At 39.9% G+C, this 13,369-nt stretch overlaps 1 protein-coding gene across 9 annotated transcripts in view; it reads left to right on the plus strand.

The window, feature by feature from the left end:
• Window positions 1–613: 613 nt before the first annotated feature.
• dlgap4b (discs, large homolog-associated protein 4b) overlaps window positions 614–13,369 on the plus strand; it is a 104,565-nt gene continuing 91,809 nt past the window's right edge. For 7 of the 9 annotated variants that reach the window (XM_079683442.1, XM_079683448.1, XM_079683447.1 and 4 more), the window contains exon 1: window positions 615–997. The gene's annotated coding sequence lies outside the window, so the exon portion shown is untranslated. Of the gene's footprint in view, window positions 998–13,369 lie in introns of all 9 variants that reach the window. The other 2 variants (XM_079683449.1, XM_079683450.1) reach the window with 2 other exon arrangements.

Here is a 13,369-nt window from a genome sequence, read left to right on the forward strand (position 1 = left end):
GTGGGGCCTTAAAGATGAGGTAGTTTACCTGATTAGAGGGTCTTAAAAGATAACGATGTTGGTATTGTGGCACGTAAAGCATTGTGGGTAATGTAGGATCTAGTGTTTTCAGACCTGACTCACCTGCATCAATTTTGATTATCTTTTTTCATGTCTGTTTCTTGTAAATCTCTCATTTTTATCTAAGTGCAACACTCACCGGTCTTAACCCTTTTTATGCAGACCATGATGTTTAAAATAAATGGAAATGAATGAACGCCAATGGCTGCCTGAAACTGCACAATCACATGCTAAAACTAAACATGTTTATTAAAATGGTTGTTTAAAGTCGGCGTACAAAAATAGAGATCACGGAAATAACATTGGAAGAGTCATTTACATTAAATCGTCTTGATACAAGTGGAAGTGAATGATTGGTAGCCTAAATACACTGAAGCCTTTCACTTGTGATCTCTCTCTCTCTCTCTCTCTCTCTCTCTCTCTCTCTCTCTCTCTCTCTCTCTCTCTCTCTCTCTCTCTCTCTCTCTCTCTCTCTCTCTCTCTCTCTCTCTCTCTCTCTCTCTCTCTCTCTCTCTCTCTCTCTCTCTGGAGTTTGTTGGTTGGCTGCAGCAGTGTCTCAGTATCTGCTCTCCTGACACACGGAGGCAGTTCTCTTCTGTCTGTTATGTCTTTAGTATCTTAACGGTGAGGTGAATGTAAATCTCGGTATGGAGGACCGCGGCTCTAGTTTCCCCTCCCCGTCGGAGACACACAAACTCACCGGACAATTAAGGCGTTAAAGGGCATACCGGCCGGTTGTCAACGGAAAACGCCGCTGCTGTTGTTTTATCACAGTGAGGCTCACTAATGTTTACCTCTTCTTCTTCTTCTTCTTCCTCTTCTTTTTATATCTACGGGTCTTCGAAAACAGATGCCCTGCTCGGGAAGTTACGGAAAAAACGCGGATAAATCCGCCAAGCCGTCTTCCCCAATTTTCAAGAGGAGCTCTCACCCGAAGGTAAAACGGCTCCAAAACTGTTGAATTGATGCTCGATGTTCGTGTTTTTTAGCCCACGTTTCGCCCACTGAATAGACGTGTGTTCACTTATTCAGTGACATATCTTTGAGGAGTGAACATTTCGTACAAATGGGATGACTCATGCTGAATCCAAATGTTGTTTTGGAGTCAGTAGGCTATTTAACTGCGCCTTTGCGGGTTTAAAATACATGCAGGCTGTTTCTTGAACATTTGGCCGGATGTCGGGGTTGCAGGTGTGTTAAACAAAACAACAGTGGGCGATCTGTCTGTGTGATGTTGTGATGTGTGACTGAAATGATTCAGCTCCTCCTCCACGGTTTTCTAAGCAATGTTTCACAGTAAAATAAATGCGTACTGGAGGTTTGGAGTCTTGGCTGGTATGGACATTTTGACATGTCAGATTGGGTCAATAAGATGTTTATAATAGACCAAAGGGTTAATTCCCTGCCTCCTGTGTAAACAGCATTTAGTAAATAGTCAAATATGAATGTGAATGCATTGTGCCACAAAAACAAAAAATCACTTCCTACATTATGACTATAATAGAAGAGTGTGTTTCTCACAATATTTGTTGCAATACAATACGAAACAGCCTGTCCTCCAAGAAAAAATCAGAGCCTAGTACACTCCACCAATGGGTGGCCCAAATGAAACTAGAGACTTGTATTATCTCCAATGGTTACTGTTGAACATAAAGAGGCATGCTTTTATTGGTTCATAACACTCAGACACCCTTGAGATGAGTGAATCAAGTAGCTTTTTCTCTACTCTGACAAGAGAATTGTGACAAACAATATCTGTGTTTTATGGGCGAAGAAAGACATTGCATTTAGTAGAATGCCAGTTTCTGCAAATAATGAAATATTTGCGTGTCTTTCAAAGCACAAACATTTATAAAAAGGCCACCATGTTCCCACTGCATCCTAACATGAGGCCTACTTCTAGAGATGATGATTTAGCTCAGGATCCCACTCCACTATTCACAAGGTCAGTGAATCCACAAACTCATATGAATCACCCAACGTCCACTCAGCAGTCACTCACTTTCCCACAGCAGGGGTGAGCAGGGCCAGCTCAAACATATTGAGTATAGAGATACCAGAAAATAAGATATTGACAAAAACCTGGCAAGCAGAATAAGATTGATCCTGCTGTCTCTCCATGTCACTTTGAAGGAGGCAACACCATTAATTGATCCAGCAGTGCTCATCCAGGGATACTAATCAAGTTAAATCAATAGTATTTTTCCCCCAACAGTTTAATTAAATTAACTACACTGTAGATGACATAAGACGAGTTGTAATCACTTGATGTACTACAACAGGTGTGGATCTGTTAGTATGCGGTGTCTTTCATTCCATCAAATTAATGGATTTAGGTCTAGCTACCCTTTTAGCGCAGCCTTTTGAATGACCTGAAAAGCAGCCAAACTGCTGTGTTAGTGGCCTCAATTTGCTTGAGCTGCAAAAAAATGACAGTAAAAAAAAGCAGTCTACGCTAACTCATAGCCATTTATGTCCATCTTCCCGCTCGCTCTCTCGTCCACTTTCACACACTCTACCTCTCTCTTCCTCCTGCGAGTATGCACTCACTCAAACTGTGTCTCATCGCATCTCATCATTCTCAGCGGCACTCTGCCCTCTCTGCTTGTCTCTGTCACACACGCACACAAAAAGAGGCGCACCAGCTAACAGCCATGTTGGACATCATGTGATCAAATCTGTGGAGTTTGCATTTCCCTCTTCTGTGAAACACTTAGGTTGTCTGTGTTTATTTTCTTGGTTCATTGTTGACATTCTGAACTTCATCTTGACTTGTTGTTGTGTCCAGTATATTATGACCCCTCTTTGACCTTAAAACGAGTTTATCTGTTTGTTTTGGTATATGTTACCAACATATCTGTGTCATGTGACATATTATGGACAGAAAGAAAGAGCTCCAGAATTAAACTCCCCAACCCCAGAGGGATACCGAGGGCAGGTCATTATTATTTTTCTCTAATGCGCAGTGGCTTCATTTTTAGAAGGATGCTATATTGCAGAGGGCCATTTATAATGTATAGAGCAGTCCTGTATTAAATATCTGCAGAGTGGGAGGTGTGTATTCCACCGCTCAGCCAGGGGGGGCTTGATTACACCATATTACCTCAATGAAGGAATGAAGGCATTATGAGGATTTCGGGGATAAATATTTCGCTCTTGTGTTTCTGCAGATAAAATGTCGCTATGTTGAGTTTTTGGAGTGTGTGGGTGCAGTCATTATTCATGTTTTAGTGGATGCTTTAATGTTACTGCAGAAAATATGGGTTAGAATGTTGGCGTCTTATAGAAAAAGGTTTAAGACAAAAAGTTGGTGTCACTGCTGCTGAAATCCAAGGATGAAAACATAAAAGGAAGCGTGGGATCATGTATCAACAGACTGAAGCTGCAGAAACAGATAAAGTAGCAGAGGTCTATATTTAAACGGCCTCGCTAGAGAGATAAGATGTCGTCATTCCCCACAGTCGGAAACTGTGTATGCTGAAGAAACCAAATCTTTCATATCGCTGTGTCCCTTTTCTTGTTCTTTATAAAGCTTTCAAATAGATCACAGCCTCGCATCTATTTGAGATATTGGTACAGGTTGTTTTTTGGATGAAGAGCATTCGGTTTTCATTTGAGAGCTAAAAAAGACATCACATTTGTTTCTTTACTCTCCGTGGCAGGTATAACCAGCAATATCAAAACTGAATAATTCTGACATTGAAGAAGTCACCCCCTTGTTGTTCTCTGTTTGCCACGAGTTATCCACCTTTATATAAAAACAATCCCATGGGATATTCGACAACAAGATAACTGTCGTAATTATAAACTATAGTTGAAAAAAGTAAACTGGATGCAAGCAAAGTACATTTCAGGAATGTGTTCCTTAAACTACAGTGATTGCAGAACTGAATGAAAGAAATGTTAGTCATTCAGATTAAGTCGTGGCACATTTCGCACCCATCTGCTCATTACTCAATGTAACACTAACAGTCACAGAATAGTGTGTAATTTTAGAAAATGTGCAAGTGTCACTGCTGCAAGTCTCTCCTCGTTTTGCTTACTTTTCTTCCGTTTTCTCTCACCTGTCAGACTTTCACATTTCAGCTGTCATGAGCACAAACTTGCTGAGTTTATCTAAAACCAAAGATTTGATTGTGCACCCCACCCACTCCCAGCCTTCTACTTTTCAGGCTTGAAATTGCAGCAGTGTATTTTGGGGATAGCTGTCATGCAGTAAGACACTTTTGACATCAATTAAAGCCTCCTCTACGAGTCAAAAACATAACAGAATCCTAATTAAACCGTACGTCTCACTTTCCGAACGTGGCATGCTTAAGAATGGGTGCCAGTCCCTCTTTTCACTTGCCCTGCAGCTAATAGCCATGCTAGCTGGGCTGGACTGGGACACGAGGGTTGGCACAGGTTCAGGCTGGCAAAGGAGTAGCTTTACCACTGTGGCATTTGTAATTCTGCACACAACATGACATGCTACCATGGTTGGCGTGATGCTCGTTAGCACTGCAAAAAGGGAGGAATTACAACACACTGGTCGAACTAATAGATTCAGAAAAACTGTGGATTATTAGTACCATTCACTGGCTGTGTTTTCCATTGATTACTCCTCCAGTGTTTGTGCCTAGCAAATATGTCAGGGGAAGATAGCATTTAGTTCGATAAGCATACTGTAGTGCGATAATGCTAATCTTTTCATGAAAATGTAAGTTGATGCAATACTGCATTAGCACCCCGGTCAGACGTGGTAAAAGAAACATGTTGTACAAAGTTTGCATACTGATTTCTCAAATGTTTATCGACCGCCTATTAGAAATGCATTTTATTCACTGAGGAGATTCTTTACTCCTTGGCTCTTCAAATAATATATTCTGTAAACTTAAACTCTGTGGTACTCCGATGATTATTCTTTTCTTTTTTTAAATATCTACCACTTAAAGTTATGCGAAACACCCACCTACAGTAAGTTCAACAAGTGTTTACCTGGCCCTGGGAGAGATCCAAATGATTCTCAGGTTTTCTTAAAAATGAAAGCAGTTGCTGTATGCGTTTGCTTTTATGTGTGTGTCTTGATATTGTGATGGACTGAGTTATAGTTGGAGGAAATGTCTAGTGGTCAGTCACTCCCCAGACTAACCTCCCATTTCTTGGCCGTGTAATGGCTCGATTAAAGCACACACACACACACACACACACACACACACACACACACACACACACACACACACACACACACACACACACACACACACACACACACACACACACACACACACACACACACACACACACACACACACACACACACACACACACACACACACACACACACACACACATTAAGCAAATTGAAAAAGGATTAAGATGTGAATGTCAGGTGGTTACTCTATTTGTGTCAGTGCCATCCATGAGATAACTTTAAGCGATTAACAGACTGAATACCCAAAAGAATGCAACGTGTTTTATAGCATTGGCATCTGGATTAAAATCCTGTGCGCAATTATTTTGTGTTTGTCTTGAAAGTGGTGATCGTTAGGAGACTTTTTGTTTTCATCTTGTTTCGCTGATAGAATATCCTTTTTTCTTTGAGGGGAATGTAATTGTTACCTAACAGAGTGTGAGGCAAAACAGTATCATTGAGGCCGATGAAGTGTAAAAAGTCGTTATGGCAGATCCATGTTAGGTTTATGTTTGTGTTCTCATGAATATGTGTGTATGTGCCTCTTTGTGTGTCTCGGTGAGCCGTGGTTTGTGTCTGATTGTGATGCAGAAGTCCTTTGAAGTGTAAGAAATGTTTTTCTCTCTGAGTGAAATTATTTCCTGGTCTTGTCAGCCAATGTAGAAGAAAAAGAAAATATTTTCAGGAATATTGATGTCTCTTTAATTGGCTGCGAGGATATAGAAACATTGCCACGTTATTTGGCTTGAACATTTGACTAATTTGACTTCTGGAGCATATCAGACATAAACAAAAACCAACAACGAAATATCCGCCGATACGTTATGAAATGTTGACTTTTGTTGATATTTTGTGAAGCAGATATTTCTTAAACTTGACCAAATGGGCGACAGCTAAATGATGTGTTTTATTTGTTAATCATAATCAATCATCAATAATTGATTGACAGTATCTCTTCCAAGTCCGGCAAAAAATGCTTTCAGAATTTGAATTTTAAAAAGAAAGATGAGATGGGAAAATGAAATGGCATTTATGGTTTTACAATAAAACTACTTATTTCTTAGTGCCAAAGTCTGTTCACTGCAACTGTGGTTGATTTACATAATAAGTAACTATGTAGTGCGTTCATATTGTACATTATGTTTTTTTGCAGTGAGCGTATATTCTTTATTTCTTTTCAGATTTTTTTTCTGCCTCTGCCTTTTTTCCTCACCCTAATCCTTCCACCTCCCAACCCACCCAGCCCCTTCATCCCCCCCCCCCCCCCCCCCCCCCCCCCCCCCTCCACTGAGCCCCCTTATAACAGGGCTGTTCCACACTCAGGCCCCGCATTAAGATGCAGACCCCTCTCTCTCCTGCTTTTTCTCTCTGGCCTTAATCCTTTCCTCCTCAGTTCTATGAATGATAGCCTCAGCGACTACCACCCCCCGTGTCTGGAAGGCAAAGGCCTGTAGCTAAACATAATGGTGAGAAAATGGCCGCAGTCAGAAGATGTGTCTTGGTGAGAAGAGGTTAAGCTGTCAGCTTCTCAATCATAACAGTGGGAGTGTAGACCCAGGAACCTGACACACAGAAAGGTCCCTGTCAGGCCCACAGCATATGGAGAAAATGGAGAGCTGAATGGTAGATACAAACCACTTTTTTAGCTTTATCTACAGTAATTCAGATTGTGATAAAAATGTGTGAGGTCAGATTTAGTTGATGAATGTGGTTGATTGTCTGTTGTCTTTGAAGTGATCGGATCCAGGTCTGTTTCAGATTTGATGTGCGAGTCGAGTTTTTACGTACATACACATGTTTGTTCATCTGGGACTTTACGTCAGCTGTCATATCCTTTGTGAGCTTTTGTTTGTGTACCATTTGAATATAACTAGTGCAAACTTCGGTTTCCTCCGAAGAACATGAGTAACCACTGTCTGCCTTAGATTACTTTTTAACTCTAAGATGACTTTAATTCTTAACTGAGTTTTGTTCTATAGCCTGCTAAAATGAAATGTCATTCCAGATTTTAAATCTTATATAAAGACTGACAGAAACACTCTAGCACATACCCCACTGTGTTGTTTTCATGCTTCTCCACTCTGTGTGCCAAGCTAAGCTAACCTTCTCCTGGCCATAGCTTCAGCCCTTTCTTCTTTGAACCACCACACACACTTTCATTGTTTGTTATTAGTAGTGAGACCACTTCCCAGCTGGACAGAGAATCTCATTGAGATGCAAGACCCCCCACTAGAGAAGCAAGTGGAAAAATAAAATTAGAAGACACACGGACAAGCTGAAAGGAGGCCCACCTCTGTGTTCAATTTACCTTTGTTTACTCTACTCACAAAGCCTCTGTAATCATCTCTCCCTCTCTCTTTAAAACACACACACACACACACACACACACACACACACACACACACACACACACACACGCTGTGTTAAAAGGAATAGATTAAATTAGATTATCTGTGAATTCTGCATAATAATGGTATCTGGGTTTCCTGTGTAATGCAGGTGGAGAAGTTATCAGCGACATTTTGTTTCACTTTTTTACAATTTATTACAATAGTTTGCTCAAGAATCACAATTTACACATACTCAATTTACACATAAATTAGTCAAGATGAACTGGACATGTTTGCAGTATTTGAAAAGGTGGGTGGTAAAACTTTTTGGTTTGTGATACCTTTACCATTTTCCTCCCTCACAGTAACCCATTAACAACCTGCTTTCTTTGTTGTTAAAATAATAAGGCGCTGAATTGTCAGTTTAATGTGATCTGTATATTTAGAGAACCCCTAAAAAGTTACAAATAAAATATGTCTGAGGTGGTTTATGAGATCAAATGTAATCCCCGGGCGCTGCACGCGAGCTGCCCACTAGCTGCCCACTGCTCCTAGTACTAGACTCCTGGTACTAGGATGGGTTAAATGCAGAGGTCAAATGTCACTGTGTGTGCTGTGTGCTCTGCATGTGTGACCATTAAAAGAGGGTTTCATCCCTCCCAATTCTATTCTGTTCTAGAATGGTTTTTGTTCATGATCTTTAAGAATTATAAAAAAGAAATTGATCTTTGCCGATTTCTATCTCTGGTCATCTAAGTTTGGTTTTATTGCCCAACAAATACAAAGATATTTCATAAATTCTTGTTGACTTTGGTTTAGAACATCTAAAGACTTTAAGGCAACAATTAGTAAAACGTTTAAAAAACAAAATGAAAAGCTCAAGCAAAAAATACAATGCGTGCCTCGGTAAGCCAAGATTCATAATTGCAGTGTTACAGCGGGCTGATTTTCTTACACAAACTGAGTATTAACTGATACGGCATTTAGCACAGGAGGAATAATGCAGCGTGCCTCCAAATGAATGATTTTGGAGCGACGAAGGAAGGAACCGGGCTGCATGTGAATACAGAGAGAGTTTGCTTTTGCTCACTAATTGCCTGACATGATGCTGACTTTGATTGCACGCTGCTGTTTGCTGTGACACCAATACGTCTCTAATAGAGGAGACATGAATGTGTCACTTAGTTCAGACCTCTTCGGTTGCATCTGATTAGTTTGTGCAGCCCCTGAGAGTGAAGTATTGTCTCCTCTATGATTAGAACCAGTGTGCATGTGGAGATGGTCACTTTGATATTGATTTGTTAAGTGTTTGTTGGTTTGTAACCAAGACTCTGCACACACAGTATGTCAGGGCGGACGCATGTATGCACACTGCATATGAATTGTTACCGTGTGATTGTTTCAAACGATCTTCATCATACATGGCTTCCTCTTTCTTATTTTTCAGTTTGTAAAGCATGCAAACAAACATTAAATTGCTATTTTCACAATATGCAATATCCATGAAATTGCACACTATAATAATCAAACTAAGAAATACGTTTCACTTCGCAGAGTTGTTATTTATATGTTTGATTTGTATGATTGCTTAAATTGGAGACAAAAAAGAGTCTTCCCAGTCTTTTCCTTTATGGGTTTATTGTTTATTTATTGTGATTATGCTAATTAGTCCATATGCGATCTTGTTGACGGTTTAGATTTGTTATCAGTTCTTCTCTGTATTGTTGAACACTTTGTTATGCCCTGTGTTTGAAATATAAATAAACCTGCCCTGGCTTTCGATATGAGTTGTTTTGGAGTAATTACTGGAGTCCCCGGTAGTGCTGACCTGTGGGTGACTCATAAAGGATATCTCAGTGAGTTAGAAAGAAAGAAAACAGGAAAGGAGAAAAGTAGGGATTGTGGACGTAAATAGAGACCGGGCATCTGCCAGGTTCAGATGCCAGAGAGAGTGCTAAAGCTCAGGAGACACAAACATTCACATAATGTGGTGTATTAGCTTTAATACATCTATAAATAGTGCCTTTGAACTGTGACTACAAAGAGATCCCCACACAATTGATGTCAAGCTCTCATCCTCTCACATGTTGTTCTCGGTCACTGTCAATCAATGCTTTGTTGGCTTTCTTCTCTTTACAGAGACAGTTCTTTCACTCACTAACCAAACTACCATTTTACAATGTTAACAAAAGATGTCCCTTTAAACTTGTGTTAAAGTGAAACATTAATAATAGTTAGCTTTAACTGTGTGGCAGTGTTTATTATGCATAATTCACAAGTATAAATAGGTTTGTCCCTCTAAATATCGACGTGTATAAACATGCCTGTCTGCAGGATTTAACTTAAAATGTTGTTATACAGTATAAAGGAAACTTGCAAATGGATAATTTGACTAAATACTAGATAATACTAGAATTATTATTTATACCTTGTTACCTCATTTGCTGATAAATAAATAAAATAAATAAAGATATATCTGAATAAGGAAATTACATATCAGCCTGTATTCTTATGGAAATGGACCAAATGTTTCTTCGATGACGATGTTGTTCAAGGGGAAAGCAACAGACCATTGATTTCCATTTTAAAGGGAAACACTATGACATGTTGTAATATTAGGCTTTTTAATGTGACCTAGACATTATTAATGATGTGTATTAAGAGAGAGAGAGAGAGATCTAGTGAAGACACCAGCCATAACTTTGCAGTAACCCAGAAGTCATCCAACCATTCATTATCTCAGAGTGTAACCTTAGAGTTGCATCACTCTGTTTATCCAGTCACAGAAGATTAACAAGGTTGCATATGCCGGTCAAATGATAAGCAGGTCTTGATTGAAAGGCCTCAAGCGACCTTAGTTTATCTTAGTAGAGTGCAATTAATCATATCATCCTTTTTTTTGCACCGTCACAGTAGCTTAGCACCAGAAAGTTAATTCATGCTAACCTTCCCCGCTCGCTCTCGTCGGGCTGTCATTGACAACTTGTCGGCGCTTTTGAGAAGTTGTGAAGGAAAGAATAAGCCCTTTCGGCACCAGAGCACTTATCCTATTAAACCAGATTTTTACAGCAAAGAACGACAGAAGTGAGCAATGAAGATGAATATAATCTAAATACAATATTTTCAGATTCTTGTCCTGAAGCAATCAACCAATTATTTGATAGAACCCACTTTTGTCTCAATGCGTTAATACATTACAATATTAGTTGTTTTTCTGTTCTGAGCTGCAGAAGCCAAGGGTGCATACTGTAATTTATGTTTTCATTTAACAATGTAAAACAAAACCGAGTAGAAAACGAGACTGATGTTACTGAAATTATGCTTTGTGAAGTTACGTACACAATTACGGATACACGTAATCCACGTATACATTACGTGGGAGTAGTAGGTTGACCAGAAAGAAATGAGTTAAAGCTCACAGTGTAAGAGACCAAACAACTACTGTACAGGATACATGTCACACTCTGAAGCAGCCAAACCTTACAGTGGATTCTTAAAAATGCATAACTAGTGAACCGATGCCAGAGACAGATCTATGCCAGTTCAAATCCATCCTGCTGCATTCTGTACTGTGTCAGGGGAATAAATTAATCATACAATACCATTCTCCACCATAGTGAGTATTTGAACGCAACTCTCACAAGTCATAACCTAGCCCTATTATGTAAAGTCTATTCTTCATTTCTCCTTGGCATTCAAAAACGTAATCCACTCATCATTTGCTTTCAGGACAGCCGTATTATAGTTCATATTGAAAACTAATGCCCTTTTGCGAAACTTTTGTATTTTACATTGTGAAATGTCATAAAAAAAGCAATAATTAAAACAACTGTTGAGAAGCTGTTATGTATGTTACCTTTTGGCTCTGTAAAAAGAGGTATCGGAAGCCATCGGCTATTGTCTGAAAAACATTTCTGAATTCACAAAATGAATTCGATTGAAGAGGGCCTTCTTGTGAAACAATCATTCATAGACGTTGTCTGTCCACTCCAAATCCAATGTCTGAGGTTGCTCATCGGACTGTAACAAAGATCGACGCACAGAAATTAACGTCTTGACCACAACAAAACCCCAGAAGTATTGACCGTTGCCCCTGAGTCTAATCATCATCATACCAACAGTTCAGATATGAAAGCTAAAAGAGCGTACGAATACTTAACATTATAACCTTCATAATGGTAGAGTTTATTGCAGGTTGGTTAAATATAACTGCATTCACTTAGCTAAGTGAACCTTATAATTGAGCAAATGAGAGTACATGAGAGTACATTTCAACATTGACATTTTGCCCCTGCTTTTGAGAATCTCATGCTATTAAATGTGCTGTCATGCAATCTGCTGCTCACAGATAACATAGCATGTTCGGGAGAAGAGAAATGTAACCACCGAGCATATCATAAACCTTTTAAGTGCTGCATGATCTACGCTTTATGTTTTGCTACAATAATAATGCACTATGGTACTGTAGCTGTCATTTTAAACCCCCATTGATCGTTTGATAAAGAGGCCCACTTAATAAACCACTCTGATACAAATGTATTCATTCCTTATGCCAATGACTGCAAGGCATTTGCAATATTATTAATGTAATGTCAGTGTATTCTTTGTTGCTATCTCATATGAATTAAGTAACCTCCATATTAAGTGCGTGTGACCTCGTTTTTTTCTTTGCTCATTGTATGTGTGGGCTTTGCAAGCATACCAGCTGCATACAGCCAGCTCATAAAGTAAGTTAATGCCATTACAGCGCAGATTATAATGAAATTGTGGACATGAACATTCGTTTTAAACAATGAAAAAACAAAAGGCAAAAGGTTTGTAATCTTTATAAATGGTTGTGTGTTTCCGCTGAATCATTCCACATTTCACCCATAATCGCTGCCACCATGTTGAATGCACATCATGTGAATGCATTTGAAATGGGACAGGGATATTGCAATGTAAGGTGTAGCACTTGCTGCATGACTGGTGGTCTCCATCAGTCGAGCTACCACTCATGCACCGTGTCCCATCAATGGCGCCTCACATTGTTCGCTCTCTGTGACAGGCCAACAAAGAAAGAGAGAGAGATTGGTTGGGGGGAATGATGCTAAATCACAAGCGTGGTGAATCAATTGACTTCAGAAGGGGAACAACACTGAATCCATCCATTACAGCACTTAGTTTGAAGAACAGCTTGAATTGACTGAGCTCTTGGTGTGTGTGTGTGTGTGTGTGTGTGTGTGTGTGTGTGTGTGTGTGTGTGTGTGTGTGTGTGTGTGTGTGTGTGTGTGTGTGTGTGTGTGTGTGTGTGTGTGTGTGTGTGTGTGTGTGTGTGTGTGTGTGTGTGTGTGTGTGTGTGTGTGTGTGTGTGTGTGTGTGTGTGTGTGTGTGTGTGTGTGTGTGTGTGTGTGTGTGTGTGTGTGCATGATTTGTGTTTTTGTGTCAGTTTTATGTTTCAAATTTCCACCGGTGTGTGTGTGTGTTTTTATATCTCTTTTCTGTCACAGGACTACACGTCTAAAGCCATGCTACTGCCTCTGGGAGGCTGGGTTTTGACACTGATGCGTTGAGCTAAATGCTTAAGTCTTCACGCTAACATTCTAAAAATAACACTGAGTTCTGCTGTAAGCATAATGTTGGAAATTTTGCAATCTCAGTGAAGCATAACAGGGTAAAAGTTGCTCAGTGGCTCAGTCAGTAGGGGCTTGGACTGGGAGCTGTAGGGTCGCCGGTTCAAGTCCCCGACCAGACCTAAAAGATGGAGTGTGGACTTCTACTTGGAGAGGTCCCAGTTCACCTCCTGCCCTGCCGTGGTGCCCTTGAG

Source organism: Notothenia rossii (genome assembly GCF_949606895.1).
Source record: "Notothenia rossii genome assembly, chromosome: 5".
NCBI classification, from domain to species: domain Eukaryota; kingdom Metazoa; phylum Chordata; class Actinopteri; order Perciformes; family Nototheniidae; genus Notothenia; species Notothenia rossii.